We start from the raw sequence: 21,393 nt of genomic DNA, 5'->3' as shown, positions 1-21,393 counted from the left end.
AGGGGAAACTGCTTGCAACAATATTAGGCAAAAAAGAGCTATATATTAGAAGAAATGCACACTAAATTGCTGTTGGGGGGAAATGTAAACTGGTGCAAATATGTGGCGAAATTAAGATTGAGAAAATGTGAAACTGAAATTGGCAGATTCATCCATCCCTGTGCACATTGCAAAGTTTTAATGAGGCTTTACAGAAGGTTTTTAAAACCCGAGAATGTGGACATTTCCAAGGCAATGTGCAAAAAGGGACCCGGGTGGCATTGTGGGTAAAACCTCAGCGCCTAGGACTTGCCGATCGTCAGGTCGGCGGTTCGAATCCCCGTGCCGGGGTGCGCTCCCATCGCTCGGTCCCAGTGCCTGCCAACCTAGCAGTTCGAAAGCACCCCCGGGTGCAAGCAGATAAATAGGGACCACTTACTAGCAGGAAGGTAAATGGCGTTCCATGTGCTGCGCTGGCTCGCCAGATGCAGCTTGTCATGCTGGCCACATGACCCGGAAGTGTCTACGGACAGCGCTGGCTCCCGGCCTCTAGAGTGAGATGAGCGCACAACCCTAGAGTCTGTCAAGACTGGCCCGTACGGGCAGGGGTACCTTTACCTTTAACGGTCCAAAAAACAGTGTCAGTCCAAAGTAAATTGCAGAGTTGTCGTGTATGGCTTTGGCATTCCCATTGTTTTGTGTGTTGCCCAGTCTTTGCATTGCAAAATCTGGGACTTGGAGTCCTGAAGATCTACAGAGCCATGACTGAAGATGGGCCTGAATATTCAGCTTCCTCTGGTGGTATGAAGCCTGTATTTAGTTAACACATCCAATAACTTGTGAGTAAAGGTTATGACTGCGATTCTGTTGAGCTGGCCAGGTTCATCTGGTTCTGATTTAGCTCCTTGACACAGGCTGAATAGCACGAGCTTGACTCTTTCCATTAGCTCATATGTTTTAGAACTGGAGTGAAAGTGTCTAGTTCCTTGATGTCACTGCGCACACATTATCTGAGCAAAAGTCCCCTCAAAGCGTGCTGGAGAGAAATGCCATGAATCCAGCAGAGACTTCAGTGGTTCTTAAGAGACATGGAAGGGTAAAATGGAAGAAAATGTGGGTTTCACTTCCTCGGCAAAAGAATGTCTTGAAAGAATGCAAGACGGTTTAAACAAAGGAAAGTTTGTTCTCATTATGCTAACTGTGTCAGGCTGTTTTTCTTTGGTAGAACAATTTAAGCAAACAAGGGATAAGCAGGGGTGCCAAAACTGTACTGCTGCTATTGTTTTCACAGAAAAAAGCCTTGTTTGGTTTTTTTCAAAAATCTACTTCTGCTCTGACTGGTTTTAATATAGTGCAGTTGGTTAGTGTAGAACGATGGAGCTGTTCCATCAAGGACTGGTTAGCTCTGCCACAAAAACGCATATCCTAGAATTATTTTAAGTTACTGTTCCTCATTCACTGACACCAACAGCTGGAAGGAATGCCACAATTGTTCCAGTGTAACTTAAAAAGCACTTCAGCTCAGAGCCAATTTAGACATTAGATTCTGGCAAGGCTTTTCCCCCATCCCCACAGCAATTGCCCAAAAAATTCCCACAAGGGCTTGATTTCGAACTAATCATGTCAACATTTTGCCTTCCCAGTGCAAGCACTGCAGTAATTTCATTGTGTAGGAATTCTCTCACAAAGCTAGAATAGAAACAATTGGGTAACTGGACTGATAGAAAGTTCATCAGCATAAGACACTCCAAGATGACAGAAACACAGGGAGTGTTTCCCTTAATTTCCCCAATTACCTGCAGATTGGAGAATGTCCAATGTAAAAATTTGGGAGAGTTGCTGTAGAGAAGGTATAGTGAACTTATATCATAGAAATGTAGAGGTGGAAGGATCATCTAGTCCAACCCTCTGCAGTTCAGGAATCTCAACACATGGTTCCCCATCCAGTCTGAAACCATACCGGACCCTGCTTAGCTTTGCAAATGTGCCACCAGTTTTATTGATGCACCATTAGTAGACTTGATGCCTTTTGAGGTGTTGTTAGACTGCAGTCTTATTTGCTCGAGCCAGTAAAGCCAGCAAGGGCCAGGGATGATGGGATTTGAAATCCAACATCTGAATAGTCACAGGTTCCCCATCCTTGTTGCAGAGCCTTCAGGAAATATAGTTAGATGTCACTATTTTCATCTTTTTCTTCATTTAGAAAAGCAATTATATACTAACCTCTCAAAAAATGTGAGGCCACTGTAAGGTAAAGGACCCCTGACCATTAGGTCCGGTCGTGGCCGACTCTGGGGTTGCGGTGCTCATCTCACTTTATTGGCCGAGGGAGCCGGCATACAGCTTCCAGGTCATGTGGCCAGCATAACTATGCTGCTTCTGGCGAACCAGAGCAGCGCACGGAAACGCCGTTTACCTTCCCACCGGAGTGGTACCTATTTATCTACTTGCACTTTTGACATGCTTTTGAACTGCTAGGTTGGCAGGAGCAGGGACCAAGCAATGGGAGCTCACCCCATCGCGGGGATTCGAACCGCCAACCTTCTGATCGGCAAGTCCTAGGCTCTGTGGTTTAACACACAGCGCCACCAGCACCACTGTACAGCAGTGTAAAAACTTTTTTTTTAATTAAAAAGCCTCATTAATAAGTCTCTTAGTGATCATAAGGGTTCATAAAATCCATTTTTGTTGCTGTGTCATTATTCCCTGGGGTGTGTGTGTGGATCCAATATGGGGTGTCCTTGCAAGTTTGAGTGCTAAGTTGTGTGCATGCGAAGAACAGCCAGTATTTTCAGTGTCCAGCTACGGAACAGATCTGCCTGCAAATAATTAAAGATAATCTTTTAAAGAAAGCAAAAACCATTTTCCTTTTCGGTCACTCAGAATTCAGTATTTTTATGTCTTCTTTGTTAATTCATAAGGTAGTCCTCTTGGAATGGTCAGTTCTTCACGATCAAAATGATAGTAGGACTAAAACAAAGAGTGAAGCAAAGGCTGGCAAATAGCTACTAAACATTTCAAGACAAGCAGAATTATCCATTTATTCCTTCCAATGTGACAGAGTTCTGCTTAATGTACAAATGAGCAATGAACGTTTTGCTTGACTTGGATTATGAGAACGTCACCATTACGCTGATTGTACTGTATGATGTTGCCAGCTTGTCATTATTTATCATGGATAGATGCTCTGTGCTTTTAATGCAGGGATGAAGCCAAGGGGTAGCAGGCCAGATTTCTCACTATCACATTCACTACTCCAGCTTTCAGTCACAGTGTATTGAGATCTGAGTAGACGTGGGGAAGAACTGGTGTGCTTCTCCAGATGATCTCGGATTCCAACTCCCACCAGCTCCCAGTCCACATGGCCAATTGTCAGGGATGATGGGAGTTGTATTCCAACATGTTGAGGGCCACAGGTTTCCTAGTCCTGTTATAGCTTGGATTACATTTTTGTTCCCTTATAATGGTCTTTGCCGCTCCCCAAAACAGCTTTTACCATGCTGGGTAAGGGCTTTATCTGCTGAATTTCAGCCTCTCACGCTTTACAGTGCAGAGCCTCTGTCCATTAAACCTGAGATGAGCATTTTATCAGCATAACTATAGCCCATGGCCCAAAGCCAGCACTTCTTGGTTTCCCACCTGCTAAGGCAGACCTGATGATAATTATGTCTTGCCCAGAGATTTAACCAAAATGATTACTCCACAGTGCCAGGAAGCCATAAAGTTTCCGGACATAAACAGTTCAAAAGTCCCCAAGGCTAAAGAGTAGCTTTATTGCTGGCTCTGGAAAGAGCAGTTCTGCCAACAAAGCAATGCAAATGAAACTACTGAACCTATCAGTTGCTTGCAATTCCGGTGTCAGTAGTAAGAGCCCTGTAAGGCTGAGAAACTTCTTGCAGCACTTTAAGCTTCAGTTAGTTCATCAAAAGATACTGTATGAAGGATGTGGTTATGCCAAGATTCAGAAATCAGTCTGGCTCATTTCTAACACAGCACTATTCTTCGCAGCATCTGCCCAGGAATTACTTGGTTTGTTTATGTCTGTTTCAGCTGATGTTGTTTTTCTTATTAGGAATTGGATCCAGTGCAAACAACTAAGATATGCAGGTCAAGACTATGCCAGTCCACAATCAGGGGAGTTTTATTTGTGCATCCCCAAAGCAAAGTTACTATCCTTGCACCTGCATGCCCAATTATGATCCCCTTCTCAAATGCAGCCCACAAAGTTTCTTGGGTGTACCCTGCGCACCTACCAGCATGGTTTGCAGCACCAACACAAAATTGTTATGGCGTGTTGTTAGTGAAGCGGGACAAGAAAACAGTGTGCAGGCAGCTGGGACCAGAGGAGGCAAGGAAAGCATCAGATTGCAAAGAACGCTGCCTTATCCTGAGGTCTTATGGACTCCCATTCACCACCTGCCATGTCCTTTAAAACCATGCAAACATTGTGGAGAGACTAAGACTCAGTCCTGCATTCTGACTTTTTAAGTCTATATCATAATAAGATGAGCCATTGACCAATCAATTAGGTATGTCTGATACAGACTGCTGTTCTTTAGTCTCTGCGAATCATGGCCACATCATTCGCTGTAACAGCAAACTTATGTGTTGACAGAAACAGCTAAAACATGTTACTAAGAAGCAAGAGAACAGTATCAGCCTGCTATCAAGAGAACCCTTAGCTATGCGGAAGTACAAAATAACTTTTTAAAAAATAATCTAAAGTGGGAGGCAAAAAAACAAAAAAAATACATGTTTTACAAGTATGCTATTTGCATATACAGAAGGTGTTTGCATACCTGCACAGACAGTAATTGACAATGCAGTAAGACAAAGACCACACCTGCAGGTCTTTGTCTTACTGCATTGTCCTGCAAATCCCTTTTGGAATATACCGTATTTTTCGCCCTATAAGACGCACCGGCCCATAGGACGCACCTAGATCCTGTCCCCTGAGTTTGTGGGGCTGGCGGTGGGGCTCTCCTGAAGCCTGCATTCGCCCCATAGGACGCACACACATTTCCCCTTCATTTTTGGAGGGGAAAAAGTGCGTCCTATAGGGTGAAAAATACAGTACGTACCCTGTCCTTACGAAGAACCTGTGTGTTACTTCTTCAGAGACTCTAATTGGTAGTCAGGTGAATGACTCACTCCTAAATCTTCAGAGGTGAAACATGTGAGCAGGAGTGGATCTACGATGCAACTAAGGAAGCTTCAGCTTCAGGGCCGCTAATCCTGCCTGGGCCCCAGAAGCGACTTTAGTCCACATTGCTTTTAAAAATAATAATGCACGACTGAAATTGATTCAATTTTTTGTCAAAAGTTTCAGACTCAGTAGCACCACCACTGAAGGTGGCAGTGGTTACTCAGACCTCGTTTCTGGTTGTGAAGGGGGCCCAATAACAGTTCAAGCTTTGTTGTTGTTGTTGTTTAGTCGTGTCCGACTCTTCGTGACCCCATGGACCAGAGCACGCCAGGCACTCCTGTCTTCCGCTGCCTCCCGCAGTTTGGTCAAACTCATGCTGGTAGCTTCAAGAACACTATCCAACCATCTCGTCCTCTGTCATCCCCTTTTCCTTGTGCCCTCCATCTTTCCCAACATCAGGGTCTTTTCCAGGGAGTCTTCTCTTCTCATGAAGTGGCCAAAGTATTGGAGTCTCAGCTTCACGATCTGTCCTTCCACTGAGCACTCAGGGCTGATTTCCTTCAGAATGGATAGGTTTGATCTTCTTGCAGTCCATGGGACTCTCAAGAGTCTCCTCCAGCACCATAATTCAAAAGCGTCAATTCTTCGGCAATCAGCCTTCTTTATAGTCCAGCTCTCACTTCCATACATCACTACTGGGAAAACCATAGCTTTAACTATACGGACCTTTGTCGGCAAGGTGCCCCACAAAATGCAGGGCTGCTGCTGCAAGTGAATCACTCGACTACCGAGCTTCTCTTGACACAAAGGAAGCAGAGAGAAAGCAGAACAGTTTGCAGACATCATGCAAAACTGTTCAAAGTGTGTACTATTCAGCATGAGGGTACATATGGCCATGCACAATTTGTGCGCCCCACAAACATACCCACTTTGGTTCTCGAAACTAATGGCAAACAATTTAACACCAAATGAGTTCATGCCAAAGATAAGTCTTTCTGCAGTGTGTTCATATGACAATGTAGGGTGTTGTCCCCCCCTTATTAAAAAAAAATCCCCTTGGTTTAATAAAAGCTGTTGATACACGTATGCCAGTGGGAAATTCGATACATTGACTATTGAAACAGATTAGTTTTTTGTTTTTTAATCACGACAGGGCTAAGGAGGCATGATTAGTATAATTCTCTGATTGAAAAATTTAAAAGCAATGATGCTTTCGGTGACAAGTGGCTAATTATGTTTAATAAATAAATGAACAAGCAAACTAATAAATAAAAGCAATGATGCTTTCGGTGACAAGTGGCTAATCTTGTTTAATAAACACCGTATTTTTTGCTCTATAAGACTCAATTTTTCCCTCCTAAAAAATAAGGGGAAATGTGTGTGCGTCTTATGGCCTGAATGCAGGCTGCGCAGCTATCTCAGAAGCCAGAACAGCAAGAGGGATCGCTGCTTTCGCTGCACAGCGATCCCTCTTGCTGTTCTGGCCTTTGGGATTCAGAATATTTTTTTCGTGTTTTCCTCCTCCAAAAACTAGGTGCGTCTTATGGTCCGGTGCGTCTTATAGCATGAAAACTATGATGGATGAACAAGCAAACTAATAAATGAATGAAAAAGTGCCACAGCTTCTCTGCTGAAGTGTGTTGCTTCTGGCCAGAGTGCAGGGACAGCTGAGATGGTCACTCTTCTCAAAGATGGCTCCATGTTTCAAGTAAGCATGGGGTGCAAAAGGAGGGGGAATATTCTCCTTAGTGCCCTGCCTCTCTTACGCTCCGTGCCGCACCTGTCTCTCGTATGTTCCCGCTTCTGAATAATTAAACTCAAGCAATGCTCATCAGCTGCTCTAAAGGGCAGAAAATTATTTTGAACATCTACATTGACTTCATCTGCCGTTGTCTAATCTCATTTCACAAGGGTGGCTATGTTTTACACTAATTAGCTAAAATGTTAGGACATTAATCCACTATCAGTGAAATGCTCCTAGGAGATGTAAAGCAGGGAAGAAAGTGACCAGACTTGTTCTGACTGATACACAAGAATTTACCCACACCACCATCACACATTCGACTCGCCGATGAGAATGAGCTGAGCTGTTAGAGCTTTGCTGTTGGCTGGGGAAATTAATGAAGGCCCAGCTGAAAAGAAGAAATTTTGCAGAGCGCCATAGGCACACTTTCATGCAAAATCTGTTAATTTCACTCATCCTTTCCAAGCCACTGTATTCTGCTCTGGTCAGACCTCACCTGGAGTACTGTGTCCAGTTCTGGGCACCACACTTCAAGAAGGACACTGACAAACTGGAACGTGTCCAGAGGGGGGCAGCCAAAATGGTCAAAGGCCTGGAAACGATGCCTTATGAGGAACGGCTAAGGGAGCTGGGCATGTTTAGCCTGGAGAAGAGGAGGTTAAGGGGTGATATGATAGCCATGTTCAAATATATAAAAGGATGTCACATAAAGGAGGGAGAAAGGTTGTTTTCTGCTGCTCCAGAGAAGCGGACATGGAGCAATGGATCCAAACTACAAGAAAGAAGATTCCACCTAAATATTAGGAAGAACTTCCTGACAGTAAGAGCTGTTTGACAGTGGAATTTGCTGCCAAGGAGTGTGGTGGAGTCTCCTTCTTTAGAGGTCTTTAAGCAGAGGCTTGACAACCATATGTCAGAAGTGCTCTGATGGTGTTTCCTGCTTGGCAGGGGGTTGGACTCGATGGCCCTTGTGGTCTCTTCCAACTCTATGATTCTATTCTATGATTCTATGATTCTATGATTCTATGATTCTAAGTGGAAGTTCCTGGAGGTTGGGGTGATGTATGGAGGATTTATCTATGTTTAGGATGGTGACATGGAATAAATATTCTGAGTTTAATTCCATGACTGAACAAATACGGATGCAGGAATGAACAGAAGCTTGATTTCCCCATGAGAACTATTCCTTTATGCACAGATTAGGATTTCAACCACCTATACACTTGTATGGTACTGAAGTTCTCACCCTGGGCCAGCAGGGGGATACTGTAGATAGTTATGCAAATAAGGGATCGAAAGTGACGTTCAGTGATTGGATAGTTTTAGAAAGTTGTTACAGTAACGTTGTACTGGAGCTCTATATAAGCAGGCTGACTGAACCCTTCAGTTCAGTTCTGTTCTGGCCTGTGAATAAACAAGAGCTGTTTGAAGAATCGCTGTGTCGTCTGATATGTTCACCCACAACTTAACATATGTTCTTTCACCCATTTGTCCACAGATAAAGACCGCTGATATTCAGACACCACTAAAATCATACATATGATGTGTGTTTTTAAAAAGTTTTTAGCCCACCTTACTCCTAGGATTCTAAGCAGCTTACAGATACACGACATCAATAATGATACCACTTCAATGAAATCTGAACACCACCTCAAAATATGGCATGCTATAAAAAGCAGACAGTGCAAAGGAATAAAAAGAACAAGCTGGTCTTCTTGAGAAACAGGTCAACCTTCAAAAAAGCTCAGTTGAACTGGACTGTTTACATTATTTTCTAAAGCTTTGCAAAGTCGCATACAGGTACTTCTACTGGGCAGATAATTCCAGAGAATGGAATCCACACAATAAAGGGAAGTAGAATATATTAGGGATGGAAGACTTGTGGACTTCCAAAAGTTTACTCCAGCTCCTAGCATCCTCACCATTGTTCATGTGGGACCTGGAGACCAACATCTGCAGGGTCTCAGACTCCCTGTGCCTCAAACATAGTATATTTCAACATTTTCTTCATCTCATTATAAATCATTTCCCAGAAACCTTTCACTTTCTTACACTCCCACCACATATGATAAAATGTTCCTTCTTTTTCCTGACATTTCCAACATTTATTACTGACTTTATACATCTTACCAAGTTTCACTGGTGTTACATACCATCTATACAACATTTTCATAACATTTTCTTTTATTGTAGTGCATGCAGTGAATTTCATTCCTTCTTTCCACAATTTTATCCACTCATCACATTGTATATTATAACCAAAATCTTTGGCCCACTGAATCATAACTGATTTTACTTCTTCGTCTTTTGTATGCCACTCAAGTAATAATTTATACATTTTTGATAAAATTTTAACATCACTATTCAAGATTTCTTGATGAAACCTAGATTTCTTTTCCTGAAAACCTCTTTCTGACATCTCTTTTTTAAACATTGCATTTAACTGAAAATAGTGCAACCAGTCATTCACATTTTCTTTAACTTCTTCATATGGTTTCAATTTCCATTTATTACCTTCTTTGATTATCAAATTCTCATATGTAATCCATCTCCCTGTCATATTGATCTTTTTCACACTCATTATCTCCAGTGGTGATAGCCAATATGGAGTTTTAAACTCTAATAAATTTTTATACCTATTCCAGACTTCAATCAACGATCCTCTAAAGATGTGGTTTTCAAAACCTTTATGCACTCTATTCTTTTCACACCATAAATACGTGTGCCAACCAAATCTATTACCATAACCTTCTAAATCCAACAATTCTGTGTTTTCTAACAATGTTAGAATGTTGCTGATGCAACATTGAATTTAAAACGCTTCCATGCCTATCAAGGCACTGAACACATTTTATTTCCTTATTTATTTGTTTATTTTATTAGATTTTTTTTTTTACCCACAAGATAAGGTTGCAATAAAATATACAATTTTAAAATAAAATAAATAAAAGTTGCAGCCGTAAAACAAGAAAACCTGTGCATAATGAGAAAACTTTGATGAACTGAATGTATTCATAATCAGTTTAGCATTATATTGGTGATGCAGGCTAAGGCTTAATCGGTAAGGAATGGGTTTTCTGCCACCTAGTGGAAGCAAACATTATATATTTTAGGAACACAGGAAGCTGCCCTATACCTCAGTGCTGTCAACACTGACTGGCAGAAGCTCTCCCAGTCCATAGCTGTCAACTTACAGATTTGAAAATACGGGACCAGCAGCCAAAATAAGGGATTTTCTAAGCACAGGTATGTTCAACTTCTGAACCCCTCCGAGCAAAAAGGCAGAAAGCCCAGCCAGCAGCCAAACGAAGCCTCAAGCGGTGGTTCCCACAGCGCAGCAACCCGGCAAAGGGGATGCAGCAAGGAAAACCACCGTCACCTCTCCACTGGGAAGCGCTGAGCAAAGGCGAGTCCCCAGGCAACGCGGCCGATTTGATCAGCACAAGGCATGCAAGCTCCACCCCCCAGTCGTTCTTAGACTCCTTATTGGGTGAGCAATGCAGCCAAGCAACACAGTTGGAGCCTCCCTCCTCCCTGGCTGGCAGGGAGGGAGGGAGGGAGGGAGAGGAGCTGCTTCCTTTGAAACCCGGGAAATTTAAGGGACATCATCAATAAGGGACAGCAGCGGGACACAGCGCTGGGATAAGGGACTTTCCCGCCAAATAAGGGACGGTTGACAGCTATGTCCCAGTCGCATCTGGAAATGCTGAGTATTGGGCCTGGGACCCACTGCATGCAGAGCAAATGCTTCCTCACAGAGCTATAGCCCTTCCCCTTTTTTCTTATAGAACATCCCAAACTAGAAATATTTCCCCACACACATTACTTTACTGTATTTGCTGGCTACGTTGCACTGTAAATTTCATCTTATAGGAAAAGGTGTGGTTCATTCTCTGCAATGGGGATGAAGAGGGGGAGGTCAACAGACCACAAATGAAATGCATAAAAGCAGCTTAATTCCTAAGCTTTCATAAACTGCAAAATTTATAAGTGCTTCACTCTGCTAAAAGGCTTCACAGCCAGTTTTTCCTTTTGTATTTCTCCCACACAGTTGGGATAGAAGGTTTAGAATTCGGGGGTCAGCAAACCTTTTCATCAGGGGGCCAGTCCACTGTCCCTCAGACCTTGTGGGGGGCTGGACTATATTTTTTGGGGGGAAATGAATGAATTCCTATGCCCCACAAATAACCTAGAGATGCATTTTAAATAAAAGCACACATTCTACTCATGTAAAAACACCAGGCAGACTCCAGAAATAACCCAGAGATGCATTTTAAATAAAAGGACACATTCTACTCATGTAAAAACACACTGATTGCGGGCCAGATTTAGAAGGCGATTGGGCCGGATCCGGCCCCCGGGGCTTAGTTTGCCTACCCATGGTTTAGATCTAAAGCGACAAATTTAATCCTCAGCCCATTTCCCACACTACCACTGAGCTAAAACTCTCTCTCCCATCCTCCAATTTAGGAAGCTCTGCTGTAACAAAATTTGAATAATTGTTTGGATAATCCTTAATGCTGAATGCATTAATTTTGCTTAATCTGATGGGCAGCGGCAGTGGGAATGAACTCTATTCAGCATGCTCTTCATTGGGGGCAAGCGGAGGAACCAGTTTGGTTGGTACTTTGGAATAATTGTGGCCCAGTTGCATCACTGGCTTTTCCTCACAGTGTTATTTGGGGGGGGAATCGGCAAATGAAGCAGCTAACCTGACACTGCCGTTCAGCCGCCTACCTGGCACCACAGCCATTCGTCTTGCCATCAGGTATGAAGCGTTCACAGGTAGCAACAGGTAAGCATAACTCATCCCTGTAGCTTGAGAACAAATTGAACCGAACAATTTTGACAACCTTTCGCAAACTCCCTTGCGGCAATCGGTTTATTTGCACTCCTGACTGGCACAAGTACAGAACATTTTACGCAAGGAAGCAAGGTGAGGAACGATGCCAAGTTGAAAAGGAAAAACATTTCAATCAAATTATTCCAGCTCTTTTAATCTGCTGTACAGTCATTGGGGATCATTTGTAGTAGAGATTACTGAAAACATTTGATTTTATTAGTTTTACACACACAAAAAGTAACTGTGCTGTGTGTTGCACGACAAACATATCTTTTAAACTACAAGCCAGTGCATGTCTACTCAAACGTAAGGCCTGTTGTGGTCAATGGGTTCTACTGTCAGGAAAATGTGCGTAAGATTACAAACTGGATGTGTAGTCCTTTGTATAATCCAGGTGTGGCCAACCTTTTGCCCTCCAGGTATTGCTGAACTACAACTCCTATCATCCCTGGCCATTGGTCATGCTTGCTGGGGCTCAAGAGAAAGGTAGTTCAACAACATCAAGAGGGCCAAAGGTTCCACACACCCGGTCTACTCAGAAGTGGATCCCATTTAATTCAAATACACTTCTTTCCAGGTAAGTGTGCTTCTTGGCTGTGAGTCTGGGAAGACCTGCTCCCTGAGAGGGTGGGCCTGGATTGACTCCAGCTACAAAAGCTGGATTGACTCCAGCTACAAAAGCTGCTGAATAGACGCTTGGGGTGTTGTTGGCAGGGGGCAGTTGTTGTTGCTACTGGTTGTTTTTATTCTAGACGTGATTTATGTGGAAATTGTTCAGTTTTATTGTGTATTTTAAAATTTTGGTTTATTGTTTATGATTACTCGGTCCAGGAAACCTGAAGGAGCGTCTCCTCCCCCATCGTTCTGCCCAGACACTGAGGTCCAGCTCCGAGGGCCTTCTGGCGGTTCCCTCGCTGGGAGAAGCCAAGTTACAGGGAACCAGGCAGAGGGCCTTCTCAGTAGTAGCACCGGCTCTGTGGAACATCCTCCCACCAGATGTCAAAGAGAAAAACAACTACCAGACTTTTAGGCGACATCTGAAGGCAGCCCTGTTTAGGGAAGCTTTTAATGTTTCACGGACTATTGTCTTTTAATATTTTGTTGGAAGCTGCCCAGAGTGGCTGGGGAAACCCAGCCAGAAGGGCGGGGTATAAATAAGAATATATGATGATGATGATGATGATTTCCAATCTTTTATAAAAAGTTTGTTATCTTGATTTTTTATTCTTCTAGTAAGTTTCACCATTTCGCACTAAACACTTGGTTTCTGGTAAAGGTTGCCTGACCCTCAGGGGCATGGGGGAACATGAAAAGTGTCCCGTCAGAAGTTCTCAGGCTTCATGCAGTATACCTTTAGAGCACATTCAAAATGCATTATTTCTCTCAAAGAATTCTGGGTATTGTAGTTTGTTAAGGGTTGCTGGAAATTGTAACTTTCAATGGTAGCACTAGCACGTAGGAATTGGCTCAGTGTCTCTGTGGTCATTGTCACTAGCTCACCCCCTGACTGAAGGTGGTGTTACCAGGCGTTTCCAAGGACGCTTGGAGCATATTTTGATTCATACTCCATTTTTAAAAGATTTCCTGGGTTGTATGCTTCTCTCCTCCTATACTGAGAACATATAGGATATGATGGCTAATTTCTCAGCCATAACTAGAGTAGAGCCTTGCTCTGCCCTGGTTTTTGAGAGTGATAAAAATAGACAAACATCTGAGTGTGTGAATTCCTGCATTTTATAGAGATCATTTCCAGGAGAAAAATAAAGATCCCAAGTTGGGCTGAATGGATCCAATCAAACGTCAGATTCATATGCTGGCATGCAGTCTCTTGAAGAAATAAGGGCAATAAAACAGGACTAGTTAGGCCTAGCTCTCCAAACTCAGACCTTTCAAAGATACTTTTTACCTTTTGAAGACAAAAATTGGAACCTTATGGCCTATTAAAGCGATGTGCGAGAACCAAATGTCAGCATGAATGATCAGTCAAAGCTCTCCCTTTAAAGCCCTTAAGAAAGTTGCATTCCAGTCTTTGAGCTCTGGGGAGAAAAGTTGGCTAAATTGCTTCCCGTTGTTCAGATTTTTAAAAATACCACGACAAGAGGCAAAGTTAATAGACTCATGGAACCAGGCAAATAAAACATTTTGTTAAGAAGTCATATAACAAAAATACTTTTGCTTCAAACCCTTGATCGGGGGGGAAATGTGGGGAAAAGACAAAGGCCTTCAAAGTTTTTTGGGTTGGTTTTTTTTTGAGAGAGGGGTGCATAGGCATAAATAATGTTTTACAGCATAGCCCTTTCGATAGGATGAACAGCACTGTTGCCTTGACAAGCTGGTGTCCTAATTCAATAAAGGAGTTAATCACGTGTGTAAATCCAACAGTGATAATAAATCACCCTGGCATTTGCTTAAATGTAAACATATGCTTACATTCTAAGGGGTCCAAAGGGATCAAGATAAATAGAAACACGGTTCAGGTCTGCCATGCAGGAAACTGCTTCACGTTTGGTGCCCACTATATCATTCCTCTTCCCACAATGGAAATATAGGGCAGCTTTTAATAAGCTCCATGCTGAATTCTTTCTGGACTCCTGGAGTCCAAAAACCCTTTACTGTAGCATTGCCTAGGGCCCTTTTGGCACGCCACAGTTTGTTCAATGGGAATGAGCAGTTTGAGTCCCATGGCGTTCCTCCCTGCTTCCTGCTAGCGCTGAACGATAGATAAAACTAGTGCTTGGCTTGCCATGTTGTCTGAATATGGACTTATGGTTTATTTCTCATCAAACAAACCAAAAGCAGTAGCCAAGATATTATTTTATTTTATTTATTGAATTTATATACAGTCATAAAGGTAAAGGGACCCCTGACCATCAGGTCCAGTTGCGGCCGACTCTGGGGTTGCGACGCTCATCTCGCTTTATTGGCCGAGGGAGCCGGAGTACAGCTTCCGGGTCATGTGGCCAGCATGACTAAGCTGCTTCTGGCAAACCAGAGCAGCGCACGGAAACACTGTTTACCTTCCCGCCGGAGTGGTACCTATTTATCTACTTGCACTTTGACGTGCTTTCAAACTGCTAGGTTGGCAGGAGCAGGGACCGAGCAATGGGAGCTCACCCCGTCGCGGGGATTCGAACCGCCGACATTCTGATTGGCAAGTCCTAGGCTCTGTGGTTTAACCCACAGCGCCACCCGCGTCCCCATATACAGTCATGCCTCAGGTTAAATATGATTCAGTTTGAGCGTTTTCAGGTTATGCTCCGCGGCGACCTGGAAGTAACGGAACGCATTACTTCTGGGTTTTGCCACTTGCACATGCAGAGATGCACAGACGTAGGTTGCATTCACTTCAGGATGCGAATGGGGCTCCAGAACGGATCTGTACAGTGGTACCTCTGGTTGCGGACACGATCCGTTCTGGGGTGCTGTTTGCGCCCCGAAAAGCCTGCCACCAGAGCGGCACTTCTGCGCATGTACAAAGCACGATAGAGCGCTTCTGCACATGTGCAAAGTGCACAGACTGCTTCTGTGCATGCGTCAAAACCCAGAAGTAAACCCTACCAGACTTTTAGACTTATGCTGTGTTCACAACCCAAAAAAACCACAACGCAACATGAAGCATTCACAAGAAGAGGTATATGACTGTAGCACCCTGTACCCGCAGGTCTCAGGGTACTATTCTGATGGGCTTTTACTAGTGATGGGTACAGCAATTCCGTTTGTTTACTTGTAATATTTATATATAACCTTTTCCCTAAAACGTGGGGGGGGGCAGCTTCCAGCAGTTAAAACTATATACACAAGAAACATAAAACCAGTATTTTTTTTTCCTAAAAAAATGTTTAGGGGTGCTCTCATTTTCCTCCTCATATTGAAATAAGGTAAAGGTAAAGGTACCCCTGCCAGTACGGGCCAGTCTTGACAGACTCTAGGGTTGTGCGCCCATCTCACTTAAGAGGCCGGGGGCCAGTACTGTCCGCAGACACTTCCGGGTCACGTGGCCAGCGTGACAAGCTGCATATGGCGAGCCAGCACAGCACACAGAACGCTGTTTACCTTCCTGCTAGTAAGCGGTCCCTATTTATCTACTTGCACTTAAGGGTGCTTTCGGACTGCTAGGTTGGCAGGCGCTGGGACTGAAAGACGGGAGCGCACCCCGCCACGGGGATTCGAACCGCCGACCTTTCGATCGGCAAGCCCTAGGCGCTGAGGCTTTTACCCACAGCGCCACCCGCGTCCCATATTGAAATACTGCCCCTCAATGAGGCCAAACTTAGATTCACAAAATGTTTAGGGCTGTGTGTACCCCTGTGCCCTCCCAGAAAAAAACCCCACTGAATAAAACAATGCATGATAGTCACAATAAAACATCACAGTTGACAGGAGATGAAAAACATGCCTAACCAAAACTGGCTTGACTATTTCCAGAAGGCAAACAAGGACCAAGAGCGGCAGGCTTCTCTATTAACGGAGTTATTATTATTTTAAATTCACTCATACCATTTTTCACCTGATGAGCCCTTTTTACCTAAGACATGTTGAGTAACTACCACATGGAATAATTTTCTTTTTATCTTTTGCTTGTTCTCGCTTGTTGTTTTACCAGTGAACTGGTGCCGTCCAGAAACCATCTTCTTGGCCTGATTTGGGCAATCAGCTTTTGTTGGTTTCAGTTACTGAATAAGTCAATTGCCCATTGTCCAATGCTAGTCTAATCAGTGGACAATGACCCTCACAAAGCTAGAATCTTATCCCTTGGAAATTATTATTTTTTTTCTGGCATGTTGCAGCACATCCCCCCACCCCCACTTGAAAGAATTGCCCTTTTCTGGCTCATGAAGGCAGCTGGTTGAGTCTTTTCCCCATTTAATGTTTGCCCCCAATTAACAAGTGAGCAACACCCAATTAACATATTCATAACAAAGTGCTCCAGGAAGGTGCATTTCAGCTACTGCAGAATTGAGCATAAATGTATCCAAAATGGTGCTTCTTTTGAGTAATGTATATTGGTGTTCTGGCATCTGAATGCAAAATACATTATGCATCATGTCAGTTATGAGGAACATGCCTAGGTACATACTGTGGCTTTTTCCTTGAAAATACACATGACCAGTGGCTGGAAAAAAGATCAGGCTCTTGCTTACAGGTATTTTCATACATCATGCACAACCTTTTTTTAAAAAAAAGCAAAAACAACACCAACACAACATCAACTCAAGGCTGCTAAAAGTATTTCTGGATTTGCTGTAAAGCTGCAAATCTATACATACATACATACATACATACATACATTTGTATGACACCTTTTCACAGTCATACTGGACCGAGGCCGTTTAGGGCTTTAAAGGTCAGCACCAACACTTTGAATTGTGCTCAGAAACGTACTGGGAGCCAATGTAGGTCTTTCAGGATCAGTGTTATATGGTCCCTGCGGCCACTCTAGCTGCCGCATTTTGGATTAGTTGTAATTTCCGGGTCACCTTCAAAGGCAGCCCCACATAGAGGGCATTGCAGTAGTCCAAGCGAGAGATAACTAGAGCATGCAGCACTCTGGCAAGACAGTCCACGGGCAGATAGGGTCTCAGCCTGCGTACCAGATGGAGATGGTAAACAGAATTGACCTGCGCCTCCATGGACAGCTGTGAGTTCAAAATCACTCCCAGGCTGCACACCTGGTCCTTCAGGGCACAGTTACCTCATTCAGGACCAGGGAGTCCTCCACACCTGCCCGCCTCCTGTCCCCCCAAAACAGTACTTCTGTCTTGTCAGGATTCAACCTCAATCTGTTAGCTGCCATCCATCCTCCAGGCACTCACACAGGATCTTCACCACCTTCACTGGTTCTGATTTGAAAGAGAGGTAGAGCTGGTTTATTGAATATTTACAGATATTTATTGAATATTTACAGATAAATTGTAAACAGATAAAAACACTGGCAGGATTATTGTAATAACCTGCAGCTATATGAGAGTGTGTGTGTACCGTATTTTTCGCCCTATTGGACGCACCGGCCCATAGGACGCACCTAGTTTTTTTGGGGGGAAATCAAGGGAAAAAATTTTATTTCCCCCCCAGGTTTGCGCAGCCATCCCCAAGCTAGAAGAGGGAGACTGAGTGCTCCGTCTCCCTCTTCTGCCTTCAGGGACAGCCTCTCTAGCATCCGTGGGGCAGTGGCTTGCCCTGCTGTCCCCCGAGTTTGTGGGGCTGGCGGGCGGGGGGGGGAGAAGCAAGCTTGCTTCTCCCCCCCGCCAGCCTCCAGATCAGGTCGGGGAATAGCGGGGTGGCGGCGCTCCGCCTCCCCGCTATCCCCCGAGGTTGTGGGGCAGGCAGGGGGGAGAAGCAAGCTCTCCCCCCCCCCCCGCCAGCCTCCAGACCAGGTCGAGGAATAGTGGGGTGGCGGCGCTGCACCTCCCCGCTGTCCCCCGAGCTTTTGGGCTTCAGGCTGCTGCCCGCAAGCCTTGCGAACCCGCGGGACCTCCCGGGGCTTGCAAGACTTGCGGATAGCTTCCTGAAGCCTGGAGAGCGAGAGGGGTCGGTGCGCACCAACCCCTCTCGCTCTCCAGGCTTCAGTGAAAGCCTGCATTCGCCCCATAGGACGCACACGCTTTTCCCCTTCATTTTTGGAGGGGAAAAAGTGCGTCCTATAGGGTGAAAAATACGGTACTCTTAGCATGCACAGTTTCCCCTTTAAAAAACTCACTTAAACGGCTGCACCATCTTCATTATAGGGAAAAAAGTAGTCCTGGCTTCTGCTGACCTGATGTTAAACACATTTACTTGATAACAAACTCCATTTTATTGTAGAGAAGGATAACATGTTTTTGCAATTTAAATTAAAAAAAACTCTCATGAAATTTCATCAACATTTTACTGTGGATTTTCCCCAATATACACATTTTTAGGTGCGGTTTTGACTAATTTACACATTTTGCAAGCAATTTCCTCTAATTGAATGCATTTTTTTGTATGTTCATTTCACTAAGGCATGTATTTTGTGCACACTTTCCCCCTAATATATATGCAATTTTGCACATGTTGTTTGGTTGGACAACTGTGCCACAAAATTTGAGGAAATGTAAGTTTCAAAGAATAATTGTGTTTTAGTTTGTGGATTGGATTGAGAAGTGCAAATTAAGTACCGTATTTTTCGTCCTATAGGGCGCACCGGCCCATAGGACGCACCTCGTTTTTTTGGGGGGGGAATGAATAAATAAAATTTATCCCCCCCCCAGCTGCGGCTGCCGCCCCAAGCCTTGCGGACACCCGCCAGAAGCAAGTGGAGACCTCAGGAGGGCTCCCCGTGCTTCGGGTAGCAGGCTGCCGCCCCAAGCCTCGCGCGCTCGGCGGGACCTCCCGTCGGGCGCGCAAGGCTTGCGCACACTCGCCCGAAGCATGGGGAGTCCTCCGGAGGGCTCCCCGTGCTTCGGGCGGCAGGTTGCCGCCCCAAGCCTCGCGCGCCCGGCGGGACCTCCCGCCAGGCGCGCAAGGCTTACTGACACTCGCCCGAAGCACGGGGAGTCCTCCGGAGGGCTCCCCGTGCTTCGGGCGGCAGGCTGCCGCCCCAAGCCTCGCGCGCTCGGTGGGACCTCCCGTCGGGCGCACAAGGCTTGCGCACACTCGCCCGAAGCACGGGGAATCCTCCGGAGGGCTCCCCGTGCTTCGGGCGGCAGGCTGCCGCCCCAAGCCTCGCGCGCCCGGCGGGACCTCCCACAGGGCTTGCAAGGCTTGCGGATAGCTTCCTGAAGCCTGGAGAGCAAGATGGGTCGGTGCGCACCGATGCCTCTCGCTCTCCAGGCTTCAGCGAAAGCCTGCATTCGCCCCATAGGACGCACACACATTTCCCCTTCATTTTTGGAGGGGAAAAAGTGCGTCCTATGGGGCGAAAAATACGGTATGTATGTGTGTGTGTGTGTGTGTGTGTGTGTGTATATATATATATACACATACACACACACACACACACACACACATATATACATACACACATGTATACTATACACACACACACATATATGATAAATAAATGAGCAAGTTAAGTTAATTTGGATAGGCAGAAGATAGTAAAAATAAATTTAAGGAACCGCAGAAAGAGGGGGGAAGGAAGTCAAGTTTTAAAATGTCAAAATGAATGTAAAATTAGTGAAATGTATATATCTGAAAAGTATAAATACATATTTAGTCTTTAGTGCCCTGCCCTGTGGAACTCCTTGCCAATAGACGTTCAGTAGGAGTCACCCCTGCTTTCTGTCAAGCATCTCTTAAAAACTGTATTGTTTGTGGGGGTTTTTTTTAAAATCCAGTTTTCATTGAAAGGATACTGATGTTCACACTGATCCACCTAGTCTGTATTCCACTTCAAAGGAAAATAAATTAATAATACCTCGTCCAGTCCGGATTCCCCAGGGTACACTCCTGTCATCACTCCAGTCCCCAAAGGCTATCCAGGAGTGGCTAAAAGGCTTGGCTCCAACTCCTCACATGCTCCGCTTATTGTTGCAGCTCTACACCTCATGTCAAACCTTCAGAACTTCCTCCTCCTTTTGATCCCAGATCAGTGCTTTTTCTGCCTCTGCATTCCCTCCCACCACTGACTTCTGGAGATGGAGGTTAATTGGGAGAGGAGAGGAGAGCAAGCTCTCCCTCCTGCACAGATTCTAAGCAATAATTTTTAGCCAGCTCCCCGAGGCTGATGCTTGCAAGCTGCACATATACCGTATTTTTCGCCCTATAGGACGCACTTTTTCCCCTCCAAAAATGAAGGGGAAATGTGTGTGCGTCTTATGGGGCGAATGCAGGCTTTCGCTGAAGCCTGGAGAGCGAGAGGCGTCGGTGTGCACCGACCCCTCTCGCTCTCCAGGCTTCAGGAAGCTATCCGCAAGCCTTGCGCGCCCGGCGGGAGGTTCCTGCAGCCCGAAGCATGGGGCGCGCTCCGCAGCCCATTCTGGGGGCTGGGGTCGGGGGAAGCTCGGGCTTCCCCCACGCCAGCCCCGCGCCTGGGGGGGATATTTTTTTTCTTTATTCCCCCCCCCCCAAAAAATCTAGGTGCATCCTATGGGGCGGTGCGTCCTATGGGGCGAAAAATACGGTTCTCTTCTTAATCAAAATAAATAATGAAAAGTGTCCTCAGTCACCTGGAAATCTGAGCCCCCTCCCAGTGCCACCTGGGGGTGACCAGACAAACATGGAGACTTCAAGTCAGACCAGGGGGGTCTGACAACCCTACTATGGTTCTCTTATACACACCAATTACATTACTTCCAGCCAGGGCTGCTGGGGAAGGCCTCTTTATAGCATCAACAATTGGTTTCTGCAGTAGTCAATCACCTGCACTCTTTAGTCATACAAAGAGATATTCAACAAACTTGGCTATAGCCATTGACTTAACAAACAGATTGGTTTGACCACTTTAGTAGTAGTAGTAGAAGGAGGAGGAGGAGGAGGAGGAGGAGGAGGAGGAGGAGTTTCGGATTTGATATCCTGCTTTATCACTACCCAAAGGAGTCTTAAAGCGGCTAACATTGTCCTTTCCCTTCCTCCCCCAAAACAAACACTCTGTGAGGTGAGTGAGGCTGAGAGACTTCAGAGAAGTGTGACTGGCCCAAGGTCACCCAGCAGCTGCATGTGGAGGAGTGGGGAAGCGAACCCGGTTCACCAGATTACGAGACTACCGCTCTTAACCACTAC

General features: G+C 45.0%; 1 protein-coding gene across 1 annotated transcript in view; it reads right to left on the bottom strand.

The window, feature by feature from the left end:
• The window catches only part of DAPK1 (death associated protein kinase 1), a 551,448-nt gene that overhangs the window by 501,976 nt on the left and 28,079 nt on the right, over positions 1 to 21,393 (bottom strand). The gene's annotated exons all lie outside the window — the stretch shown is intronic.

Source organism: Podarcis tiliguerta (genome assembly GCF_965153285.1).
Source record: "Podarcis tiliguerta genome assembly, chromosome: 11".
Lineage (NCBI taxonomy): Eukaryota > Metazoa > Chordata > Lepidosauria > Squamata > Lacertidae > Podarcis > Podarcis tiliguerta.
This window is presented reverse-complemented; position numbering and strand designations above follow the sequence as displayed.